The sequence below is a fragment of the Ovis aries genome, chromosome 4, assembly GCF_016772045.2.
Source record: "Ovis aries strain OAR_USU_Benz2616 breed Rambouillet chromosome 4, ARS-UI_Ramb_v3.0, whole genome shotgun sequence".
Taxonomy (NCBI): domain Eukaryota; kingdom Metazoa; phylum Chordata; class Mammalia; order Artiodactyla; family Bovidae; genus Ovis; species Ovis aries.
Window position 1 is genome coordinate 32,293,617 of NC_056057.1, and position 12,982 is coordinate 32,306,598.

At 42.3% G+C, this 12,982-nt stretch overlaps 1 long non-coding RNA gene across 2 annotated transcripts in view; it reads right to left on the minus strand.

Moving 5' to 3' along the window:
- LOC105610700 (uncharacterized) overlaps nucleotides 1-12,982 on the minus strand; it is a 174,382-nt gene that overhangs the window by 88,131 nt on the left and 73,269 nt on the right. Inside the window, exons 3-4 of one of the 2 annotated variants that reach the window (XR_006059608.2) lie at nucleotides 11,325-11,553; nucleotides 2,329-2,460 (exon numbers count right to left, since the gene is read on the minus strand). The exons of the other annotated variant lie outside the window; for it this stretch is intronic. This is a non-coding gene — a long non-coding RNA (uncharacterized LOC105610700). The remainder of the gene's footprint in view (nucleotides 1-2,328; nucleotides 2,461-11,324; nucleotides 11,554-12,982) is intronic. 2 annotated transcript variants of the gene reach the window in all.

Here is a 12,982-nt window from a genome sequence, read left to right on the forward strand (position 1 = left end):
GAGTGGTGACAGCTGCCAGCTAGCCGCCAGATCCCTCTCTAGCCCTGACCTTCTGCCGAAGTGTTTCTTTGCCTAAGATCACAAACCCTTCCTGGGGGCAGCACATCCAGTGACTGCTCCATGTGGAGACATGAGCCCCACAACTCTGTCTCAATTCAGGGTGACTCTGAAGGGCTACTGAAGCTGCACAGCCAATCATGGATTACTGAGGCCTTCCTTCAGCTGCATCACAGTTCACCTTCTCCCTTACCCAATAATGCTATCTTCACTTTCCCAAAGGTATCGATCCCAAGAGGACTCCTCCAAAACCTTCCTGCACGCAAACCTCTATCTCATAATCTGTGACCCAAGGAACCCGAGCTGCAACACATACGGGGTCTCATTTGCTCCTCACCATGACTGGGATTGCATTTGTTTTTACCATTATCCCTATTTTACAGAGGAAACTCAAGCTCTAAGAATTTTTGTAAACTGGCATCCTCCCTTGTTCTATGTTCATAGCCAAACTGGATAAGGAAAGGCTGACCCTTGTCTTGGAATCAGCCAAGTAGCCCCCTGGGAGCCTCCGGGCGCAGCCAGTCAGCACTAACTCTTAGAATGTCTCTTGCTGTCATGGGTTCCTGGGACCTAGGGAAGCTGCAGAGGAAGGCGTGCGGGCACTTCTGTAGCCCGGTTCCCCTCTCCAGGCTCCATAATCCACCCCACTCTACTGCTGTGGGTTCCCGGGAATGTCTCTCATGAAATCGAAGCTCTCTCTTGTGCTGTGACGCTGTGCAGAGGAGTTTCCCTGGCATGACCAGCTGCCACCCACAACCTATGAGTCCCAGATTTCAAGGTAACTAGAATGCCCCACATGCATGGTGATATCGGGCCTATAATTCAGAAGTTTATGAAGTGATGTGTGGCTAGAAAGTTAAATAACTGCAGAGATCATCCAGGTCTGCTTCAATCTCTTCTCTCCCTGTCCCCAAGCTCTTAGCCCCTCCTTTGAGGATGGCTCTGTCACCGGTCTTCCCCAAGTTTCAAGGCGAGATAGTGCTTGATAGAGGAAATGCTTAATGGGAATGTGGCTACAGCTGTCTCCACTATGATGGAGGGACAGATTGTCATCAGCTTCTGCAAGTTCATTCTCAGTTTTTCTCTGAGCAGTCTCTGAAACAACATCTGGACTCCCATCAACTCTGCACGTATGCCACATTTATAAGTAACCAGGCAGGGCAATGGAGCGTGTTTAGTCATTTTGCATAAGAACTTCCCTTGCACAAACTTCTATATATAACTCATTTGGCAACCCCCTTTTCTAGCCACCAGTGCAGAACACGTTCTTAGGAGAGCTCACAGTCCTTCTGCCATGGGCTCCCTAAGGCCACGGAAAGAAAATTCCAGTATTGCTTTTTCCCTACCCCTCATATCCACATCCCCAGTGTCCCTAGACTTATCTCTCATTCCTTCCAGCCAAGGTTCTTCTGCCTAGGAAGGTCGGTCTCCTTCCCCCAACCCACGCTAGTTGGTTCCAGTTAGTTCCTGTCTTTGTCCTCCTCTCATGCTGTTTCAACCTTCCTCCCCAAGGAGGATCTCCTTGACACCTTCACTAATCCACGTGCGCTGCATCCTCCTCCAAGATACCACCCCCAAGGAGCCTCATGCCACTTTAAGCACTCAAGATGCCTTATCCACCTGCATATGTACAGATACTGGACTAAAACTGCCAATTTTCAATGAAGCCTGACACAATTTTAGAGCCAGAATATTGTTTCTAGGCTCAGACTCCATCATCTACAGGAATGTGATCCTAGGCAAATCCTTTAACTTCTCCAAGCTTCACTATCCTCTTCTGTAAAATGGAGAGAGTAAAGCTACGCAGCATGTTTGTGGCAAGAACTAATGGGACATGACCTTTAAACTGACAATTGTTACACAGATGGTACTCTTATCACTGCTGTGCTGTTTTTCTCCAATGCCCTCTCACTCCACATCTTTTACTTCCTCCCTAACCCTACCCTGGGTCATACACAGTGCCAGGAACACTGAAGGCTAATTTTAGATGTAGAGTTAAGAAAGAATCAAAGAAAACCGCTTGTCCAACAGAATGGGGGCAAAAATCTTCTTGTAGATGTTGCTTCACAGGGTGAATCTAGAACTTTCTCTACAGGGAAACATGCTGAAATGGGCTGAAAATTTGCAGCCCACCTAGCAAATATATGCTGAGAGGAAGAGAAAGAGCATAAGAACACTTTCATTCCTTATTCTAAAATGGGGCTAAGACTGTAACAAGGGACTAACTGATCTCTGGAACCCTTGTGAGCTTCTCTCCCAAAAGACTACTACCTTTAAATGACCAGCTTTTTAAAAATCCATCTTAGAGAGATCATTTTTATCTCCATGACATGATCAATTTCTCTTCAACATCTGATGCAACTCTTAGTGTTTTCCATTGCTTTCTAGCTGTGTCAGATTTCCCTAGAAGACAGAAATGAAAGTGATGACTAAGAAGATTGCACTTAAAATTCAAATTTTTGACCTACACATTGATTCCCCCACCCACCCCTCCCATTCCTGTCTCCTTGCCTTCCGAATGGGGAAATTACCACTTTTACAGAGTGTAAACCTTCAGCTTACACCATCCATCACATGTAGATTTGCAGTCTTTTCTCTTTTTTGCCTTCCCTCCTAGACTTGCAGTCTTAAAGCAGAGATTTAGTTCATTTACTTGAAACTATACAAAGCAGAACCTACTCAGAGAATTCAGACTTTTTTCTTTTCCTATGTCCCTGACAATCTTCTAAAGAGACAGAAAGGGCTACAAGCCAGAAATGTACTAGTTACTATCTAGTTCCCCTCGTCACTTAGGAACAATTAGGCATTTATTTATCAACCTCCACACTGACCCGTATCCTATGTCCCAATCTTGCCTCCAAGGCAAATCATTTAAAGAACCACATCTGGAATACAGAAAGACATAGGAAAAAAGAAAAAAAAAAAAAAAAAAGACAAACCATGAGGTAGGAACAAATAAAAATGTGGAGTCTTTCTTCAGACCACCTCAACAGACACTCACAGAGTATTTCCCTCACAGAAACAGGATGGGATTTCTCAATTGGGTTTTTTTTTTTTTTCCAGTGACCCAAACTTGAGCAACACAGTCAGTACTTTGATGACTGTCTAAGATAATTAAATGGTTATGTGATGTGTTAATGTATCCTATTTTCCAGTGTGGTCCATTCCAAATATGCTCATTCGTAAACCAAAATCACTTAACAGTTTAGCAAACATCTTAGCCCCATTCTCAACCTAAAGGCAAATTCTTTTGTCTGTCAAGCTAGCAAAAATTAGCTCATTCGCTGGCCCAAACCTTCAGAGAGGGATATTCTGGGAGGAATGGCACCCCAGGCATAGCTCAGAGCATCGTACACGAACTCTACACTTCCTCAACATATTTTTCGGAATCCAGGCACTCAGACTACAAAACTGACCCAGTTCAGTTCAGTTCAGTTCAGTCGCTCAGTCGTGTCCGACTCTGCGACCCCATGAATCGCAGCACGCCAGGCCTCCCTGTCCATCACCATCTCCCGGAGTTCACTCAGATTCACGTCCATCGAGTCCGTGATGACATCCAGCCATCTCATCCTTTGTCGTCCCCTTCTCCTCCTGCCCCCAGTCCCTCCCAGCATCAGAGTCTTTTCCAATGAGTCAACTCTTCGCATGAGGTGGCCAAAGTACTGGAGCTTCACCCAAACCAACCCTAAATAGAAGTTCATGGTCTCAGACTGACCCATTAGCAGATCATTTTAATACAAGTCAGATATACAGGGCCAGGGGTTGGGGCTGGGGTAGGGGTAATAGAGAAGGGGTTGCCTGACCGCATCTTAAACGATAAGCAGGAACTGAACAGGAAAAGGGAAGAAAAAGGGTCAATTCAGGAAAGGAAAATAACAAAGAATCAGAAGAATCAGCAAACATTTTTATCCCATAAGTACTCATCATAGGCAGCTACCATTTGGTAGAGTTGAGCCTGCCATTTCGTCCCTCTCTAGTTCTGGAGCCCCTAAGACAGGCTGACCTGAAAAGCCTACCTCTAATACCCTCTGTGCAGCCTCAAGGCCTTACTGCCTCAGTGCCCCTGCGTCGCCACTTCCAGGGAACTCAGAGGTGCCAGCATCCTCTGGCGATCTACGCTGAGTTGAGGAAGAACGTTTTCCTCCTTATTGAGACTTGTTGTGATGGAGAAGTGCCCATGTGGTGCTCAGTGTTTCCCAGAGTATTCAAGGAAGCAGCTCTTGCAAGCTTTACCTCAACCCACTGGGTTCCCTCCAAACCTAAGGACTCACAAAAGACTCTGCAAGAGGATCTGCCATGGGAGCTGAGGAAATCACCACTGCTTCCCCAGAATCCCTCTCACCCCCAGTTAAGCCTAAGAGCTTTGATGTGGGGCCAAGCTCCTTCTCCCCAGAGGCACTCATCTTTCCCAGCGCTCCTCACTTCGCCCGCCCTCTGACTTCTGGCCGGCAGCCTGCCAGTGTGCAAACAGCCCCGCGGTCCCTCAGTCCTGACAGAGGACACAGCTGAGGCCTGAGGCGGGGCCCCTGCTGCATCTTTTCCCTCTACTTCAACCACTGATGAGAAAATGAATCGCCAAACATCATTTTCAACATCAGAAACTGTTAACAGCAGATGCCTCCAGAGAGGGAAAGAGAGCAGATGCTGGATGAAAGGAGACCAACTGTTTTGCACATTTCTTAGTAGTTTTGAGTGTTGTGCTGTGCTTATGCATCATGTTTTCAGGGACTATAATTTTCTAGATAATTACTTTAGAAAGAAAAGCAACTTTTTTGAAACCCAGAGCTTTCAGAGTATTTTCTACAATGCAATACTGAGGCCTTTCCTTTGTACTCAAATGGTTTAATAATCTCATAGGTAAAAGGTCAGTAGGTTAAAACAAAAAAATTGGTGATGAAGAAGACAAATGTCAGACACTAAACTCACTCTGAGACCTTAATTTTCTTTACCACTCTGTGCCTGTTACCACGTTTGTAAATTTGGGATAATTCTAGCACCTGTCTCACGGATTTATTGTGAGATGAAATGAATGGATGGATGCATGTGAAAGTTTTGGTGTCTACCAGATTGTAAATACTGTGCCATCAACTACTATCAATCATCGTACTTATAAGTTGTCGCTTACCTCTGCCACCCTCTGCTGTGGCAAGTGGCAAGAAGAAAAGTAGGTAAACATGCCTCTGAGGAAAACAGCATATAGACTAAGTAAAATCTGAGTGCTTTCAAAGCCCCTGTCACTCTTCGTTACACGTCTCCAGATCGCCAGAGGAACACTTCCTTTTGTGTGAGCCACATGTGGTACACAGTATAGGACCCGAGTCGGGAACCTGGGTCAAGCAACTGTTCTTCCACTAACCTGCCATGTGCCTCTTGGTCAAACTTCAGGGTCTCCAGTCTTAGTTTCTTCACAGGAGTGTAATGGGACCAAGGAATCTAGTGTATGTGAAAGGGCTTTGTAACCACAAAAATTCTGCAGATGAGGTACAGTTATTCAGAAAATATGCAATTGATGGCATATTAAATAGAACAGCTAAATTAAACAGAAGGAATGTTTAGGAACTGGAACCACCCCAAAGTTTCTACACTGCCATGAAAGAAGTCTACTTTCTGGTAAAACTCTGCAGTGGCTAAAATCAACTGCTGAAGAAACAACCCTCTCTCAGAATGCTCTCCTGGTAGGGTTGCTGGTACCCCCTTGGTCACCACCCTCCCAGGGTAGAAGAACCCTGAGACTCTGAGAGCTTCCCTTTCTCTTCCAGATGTTTCCTCTGGGTCTATTACTCTGAGTCCTTCCACTTCTCCAGAAATAACATGTTCCCTTCAAACCCAAGGCACCAAAACATACTGCAGGTTCCTATACTTCAATCCACAACAACTTTTAGTAAATTAAAAGAAATCTCAGAGAACCAAGTTCACCAAGTAAGTAAGTAACTTACTGATTAACTAAGTCTTCCAGGCCACAGTTTCCTTACCAGAAAAATGATATTTCAAATTCTAAGAGTCACATGAACTTGGCACAAGTATAAATTTAGTTCTGACTGTTTCTTATCTCTCTGCCCATTCTGGTTAGTTCCATAAACTCCCAGCCATAGACTCAAGCTGAAAACCATTTCATGCTCAGCTCCCTCCAGTTTTGAAGGTGGGTCCTGACTTGTGTGAGTCCTCAGGTGTGAAAGGACTTGCCCACCTGGCCAGGGTTCTTCCATAGCTGTTGTTTAGTAAAGTCATGCCTAGTGAGGAGACAAAAGAATACTTGGTTGAAGGATTAGCTTATTCATTCACTTCATAAGTATTTACTGAGTATCTGTTATACACCACAGAGAGCAGTTCAGTAAGAACCTGACCCACCTGTTAGGTGGAGGTGGAGGTAAAGGGGCTTAGGCAGTATTCCAGAGGAAGTAAAGTTTGGCTGAGAGATGAAGGAAGAATAGGAGGCAAATATACTAGGAGCATTCATGAGACCAGAGGCCTTGTAGTGGAAGAGACGGAAGATGAGTGAGTGAATGAATGAATGAGCTAATGAGTGAATGAACGGGCAGCCAGGCCTGACCCTTGGTAACTGGTACCTCTCATTAGGCTCCTTTTTCTATTAGTACATCCCTGTTCCCTGACATGTATGGTTACATTTCATCAGTCTACAAAGCAGACTGTGAGTCCTGGACATCTACCACTGTGGTTAGAAAGGGATTTTGCAGTATTTGTATAAATGTTTCCTTGGTTTCTACTCTATGGAAAGCAGTCATTATCCAAATGGAGGGCTGAGAAATTTCAGATTTTCACTACTAATTCATTAATTTCCCCCAATTTATAGCTTCCATTCAGCCCTTTCCATTATCAGCATAGTTGAAACACCTCCCTAAACTAGCTGAGGCAATCTAGATATTTTCATTTTGCAATAAGATCCAGTAAATCTAGTATAGAATTTAACCATGATTTTCTTTCACAAGGTGAAAATCCTCTAGGGAGATAAGTTTACTAAGTAGACAGAAGAAAAACTTTTGTCATTCTTGAGAAAAGGGGGAATGAGGGGGAAAAAAAAACCTGTAAATGTCACTACTGACTAATCCCATCTATTTTGGAAGGCCCTAGGGGGTTTTAGGGCTTTCCTAGTGGTAAATTGAACAGTGGCATTCCTCTGAAAAAGGAATGTTCTGCCTCTTCTCCCTGGAATACTCACCTGCTGTGGCTGGAACAAAAGGTGAATGGGGATTTGGAGGCGCAACCTGCTTTTGGGTACCAGAGGTCACCTGCATTTTTAATGCCCATGAATCAAGCATGTCCCTCAACTGATAGCTTTCTTCAGGCCACTGTGGTCTTGTGATAGTGCCTCTTCAGCACTTGTCTCTCCTGCTGCTTCTATCACTATTGATTCCACTTATACCTGACCTTGGACAGATACCCAGATCTGGTCCCATGAGCCTGCCCTGAACCCTATCAAATCCATGTGAGTCCTAAGAAATATGTTACTGTCAAAAATTCAGAAAGTGTGTTCATTGTTAAAAATGACATTTAAATTATGCTGGTATTCATTGGAGAAGGAGTAGACCTGTGTAGCTAAGGAAATATGTCTGTCCTTGTCATGGTTTTTAGTTTCCTCCAGGCTTGGATGAACTTCCTATATTTAAACACTGTTTTTTCCCAAATGAGGTCGAAGACATTAGGTTAAAAATAAATTTTTTCAGTGGTGGTTTGTTACAGGAGTCTCTCTGTTTTTGTGTACGCCTGAAATTTTCCATGATAAATGGTTACAAAAAGAAAAATAAATAAGTACAGCATTTCCCAGACTATAGGATCCTTGCTGCTTTACTTGCTCCTCCCCAGTGCCACCAAAGACATCCGCAGCTAGAGAAGCTCTGAAAGCTGAACTTCAGGCAGTTGTGAGTCAGCCCTGGATCCTATTTTGCTCAGTCATTTAGAAGTGGAACTCAATATTTTTGTATCTTACATCTCACCAATACTTCCACAAAGTAACTGTGTCTCACTGTGGTTAAAGATTCACTTCTTTTGAGAAGAAATTACATATTAACATGCATTCTGATGTTACTCTTACCTTTATTTAAAAGGTAAATGTTTAAAGGACATTAATCATTGCTATACTATTACTGGGAGTAAATTTTATTCTTATGTCTAGAAAACATATTAGCAAATGATTATGTCATAGTAGTTAAATTTTGCAATGCAATACTACCTTAAGGCTAAACCACAACACAGATAAATCAAAACACTGAAAATGAATTCTATAAATGTCATTGACACAAATTAAAAAAAAATCCATTGAACATTTACAAAGTTAATAATAATGCCTAGCATGCTTGCATATAATCATAGGGTGAAAATATGCTGGCTTCTTAGGAACTGTTACAAAAATTCCACATTCCACCTACACAACTTCTGGGTCACAAGCATCCTACTCCCAGTTGAAAGCCATTCTCTCAGAAGACGTTTCTAAATACACCTAAGGTCATGACAAGTAGTGTTTCATTTCCTCCGGTCCTGTCGATGGAGAGTAGTGGACACACAAATGAGATTCGGAACATGGCGGACTCAGTGCCTACTTTAACCAGAATTCTAGTCCTCCCCCACCTTGAAATACCCCAGCTTGGCCCTGACGTCAAACATGGGGCCTTGACGGTAACAGGAAACAAATTCCTCATGCTCCATTAAAGCGTCCATGTGTTATTCAAAAGAAAACCTTAGTGTCTCCTTGATAATATGGATCATTTCGAACTAACAAGATGATGGCCAGTCTGAATTAGTGAAAACCTTCTTTATGCTTTAATGTGATTTATAGGGCAGTCTTTTAAAGTAGTTTCATTACTTGCAAAATTATGGTGTAACTCAAAGGTAGGCTAATACAGAACTATTTTATGGGTATCTCTTGCTTGGTGACTAGGTAGGAAAGACTTTTCAATGTAGTTAGTCATTAAGTTCCAAAATGTCCAAATAGAGCCTGGAAGCCATCTGTTCTTTTAGTTTTCTGATTGTCTGTTTTTAAGCTTTTTAAATAGAATTCTATTTCCATTCCAAAAGCAATGGCTTTGCCCAGTTTGAAATGTCAGATTTACTATTGTCTGCTCTATATTAATTATTAATAGGTTGTGACCTGTTGTTAGAGCATCAGCTGCATGCAAGAATTTAAAAAGGAAAAGTTGTACCACCCAAGCTTTCTTAATAAACCCCGCTCCAGGATGAGGGAGCAACTGGCAATCTCTGGGAGGAACTGCAAAGTGAAGCACACAACAAGGGCCCTACCACAGCTTCTGAGAGGTGCACAAACAGTGCCAGGAGCCCCACACGAAAGGTGAGCATGTGCTGTGTGCATTCAACACACACATCAGATCGGGTGCTACCACACCGTTAGTGCCTAAGCGCACATGTAGCATGCACGCTTGTTCCTCATAGCAGTCTGCTTTCTCTTGCCCATAGCTACCCTGCAGAAGGGAGCCTAGCCCAACAGCCAAGTACTCCCCGCTCTTATAGTAAATGGCAGAATTAAAACCCCAGGGTGCCCTTCTGGATTAAACAAGATTCAAGGGAGTAGGGTTCCTCGTAAACAATTACAGAAACAACTTTAGGGGGAAGACATGACTCAGTCAGGGCAGGTGAGAATAAATATAAAAGTGGAACGTATATTCCAATTCTTCTGTTTATTCTTCCAAAACCCATTAAAATAGCATTACAAAAAAAAAAAAAAAAAAGATTAAGGAAAAAACCCCTAAGCAGTCAAAGGAATCTGCCGCCCATGGGACTTGAGCCACAGGTGTGGGCAGAATGAAATGCCAACAGAAGCAGGGAGATTAAGTGAGAAGGTTACAATGGATGGTGAGGCACTCGCGCAGGTACACACGCGCACACTCCCCGACAGCGCCTCTTGGACCAACCCTTTTCAATGGTTCAGCTATCAGAATACTTGCAAGGCAAGTTTACATCCTCCAGGCAACAGATTGGACAACTCCTCCCTGGGGAAACTGAATATCCCAAGAGAAATCTGTCTCCACTCCTCCATACACTGACGTTTAAAGGTCCTCCAATGGAAAAACTGAGAGCCCTGCCAGATCTCTCTTCAGAAAAGCCTGCCAGCTGATAAGCCCTACCTACACAAAACTTCCAGTCAGTGTTGCAGTGCCTCCCCTAAATATAAGCGACCAAGACATTTGAGAAAAGCCACACCTTTGAAAGAAGCAGATTAAAACAAACTAACAGGAAGAAGAAATTCAGGGGAAATAAAATTACAAGGAGTAGGAAAAAAGAAGGTTTTAAGCTAATATCAACTTCTTTAGCGAGATAAAAGATATATTCACTTAACAAGATACTATTTTTTAAAAAGAGAGCTCTTAGGAATTCTAAATATGATAGCAGAGATGAAAAGCTCCATGGAAGGGTTAAATAATAAAGATGAATAAATCTTCCAGAAAGAATAGGGAAAAAGAGAAAGAAATTGATTAGAGAGAAAAAAAAAAGTATTCTTTAAAAAAACAGAGGATCGATCCCAAAGGGTTAATATCCAGAAAGGGAAAATAAAATAGAGAAAGAGAGGCAGATGAGAAAGAAGGGCAAAAGGGAAGGAGGGGGGAATAAAGAGTATCATCTTGACAAAAAATGTAGCTCTTATGTAGTTAGTACTGAAGTAATAGAGCACATCATAAAATGTTGAGTTCTAAATCTATAATAATTTGAAACAAACAAACAAAAAACCTGAAAACCAATGGAATTTACAGTGCAGAATCCTCAAAAGGCTTGAGAACTAGCAATCCCAGAGACTTCATAAATTGGGGGTTATGGCAAAGCAAACAGACCTAAGAAGAGATGAGTGGAGGCCATTTGAGAAGCAATTAGAGCCTTCTAAACCCTCCCTGGTGGCTCAGTGGTAAAGAATCCACCTGCAATGCAGGAGATGTGGGTTTGATCTCTGGGTCGGGAAGATCCCCTGGAGAAGGAAATGGCAACCCACTCCAGTATTCTTGCCTGGAGAATCCCATGGATGGAGGAGCCTGGAGGGCTACAGTCCATGGGGTCGCAAAGAGTTGGACACGACTGAGCAACTTCACTTTCACCACTGGGACTACACCCTGCTCTTCCACAGCCCTGGAAGATAGAATGTTTATTCTTTGAAGAAACTCTGGCTTGGAGGTCAGCTGGCCTGGTTGTAGGTTTGGGAACAGTACCAGAAACTAGGGCATTTGGTGATCCTAAAATGCTGTCTAACTCCCAGCTCTCCTTCCCCAGCCCTATTTCATCAATGGGGTACCAGGACACGGGCAGCATACTTGTAATCTTGGAGGAGGTAAGAAAAGTTTTTCTGGAGAGTATGACCAGTCCCCAAAATGTCCAGACAAAAGTTAATCAGAGGTTTCCTAAAATAGTGCTTCCAGATCACATAGTAGGAATCTCAAAGTCAACAAGCCCTGTTGACTTTAAACTCAGAGCTTCCAATTAGCTTTTTGGTTCACCAATCTTGAGTGGACATCCAAGGGTTACCATATATCTAAGGAAGGCCTAGAATAAGAAAAGCAAAGAACAAAACAATTAGATAAAAGCAATTTGAAAGAAAAAAAATATACAGAAATTAAAATAAACTTTATTATTAAATATGTGACAATGTTACACCCTTAAAACAAGAATTGGAATCTTAAAAAGGAACAGTTAATTTGCCAAAAAACAGAAGCATTAGAAATTAATAAACATTAATGGTAATAATGAAAAACTCAAAAGAAGAAAATCTGATTAACAACTGTTTCAGAAAGAGGGAACAGAAAACCAAGGGGAGGAAATCATCCATAAAATAATTTAAGAAATTTCTCAGAAGATAAGAGGTTCCAGATTTCCTGAAAGGACCACTGAGGGCCCAGTATAATGAATAAAAATAGGCTTATGGCCAGGAACATTATTGTGAAATTTCACAACACTGGAACAAAGAAAAGACCCTTTTTTTGCCTTGACTCCAAGAGGATGTTCTCCATCAAAACAAAAGAGTAAACCAAGAAAGAGGAAGAGATAAGAAGTCCAACTCAGGAGAAAAACAGGGAATTCCAAGATTGATGGTGAGGGGAAGTCCCAGGGTGACAGCTCTGCAACAGTATAGAGAGCTCTTACCCCAGGACAAGGTTGGAGGAGTGGAAAGGCTCTATTCAAGAGGAAGACAGACATTGGTAAGTTGCCTAATGGTGGTTGACCTGTGTCTATCAGAAGGTGTGTCTATTAGAAGGTTGTACAAAGAAAATTACACAAATGGGAAGAAAGGCAGCTCTTAATTTCAGGAAAAATAAGGAGAAAAGAAACAACCAGAGTCCACAATGCTCAACTGTGAATTGTATTTCCTTAACAAGTGATGTAAGTACATAAGTTGATTTAAGCTAGGTGTATTATCTTAGGAGCACGGGGCACAGGTACAGAGAGGAATGGGGTATAAGAGAGCTGGATGCTTATCCAACTCTTACCACAATAGGCGACAGAAAATGTCTACAAGTCACATTTTAAGACAGTGTAATTCAGGCATATTATTTGGAAGCACCAAGATGTGTATTCCAGAAGAAATGGCTAAAAAAATGACAACTGGTTGCCTCTGGAAAGAGGCCCTGGAGGAGTGTGAGGACTGATGCAGGGAACCACTGTTTTGTTATAAATTTGTCAATTCTATTTAACTTTTTATATGGGCATATATAACTTTGATTTTAAAAAAATTTAAGTACACTTTTTTCAGAATGAAAAGATAAAACAAACATAAAGGATTTTAGTTCTTAGTTAATATAATAAATCAACACGGTGAGGGACTACTGACTCCTCCAGATAAGAGGATGGTCTCATTCTCCTCATTCCCAGCATCTAGCACAGAATAGGAACTCAGTAAATACTTGTTGTTTGACTGATTACTCTGTTAATGGGTGTCTTGGGCTACATTAACAGAACAATTCTAGGGGGAAAGTTA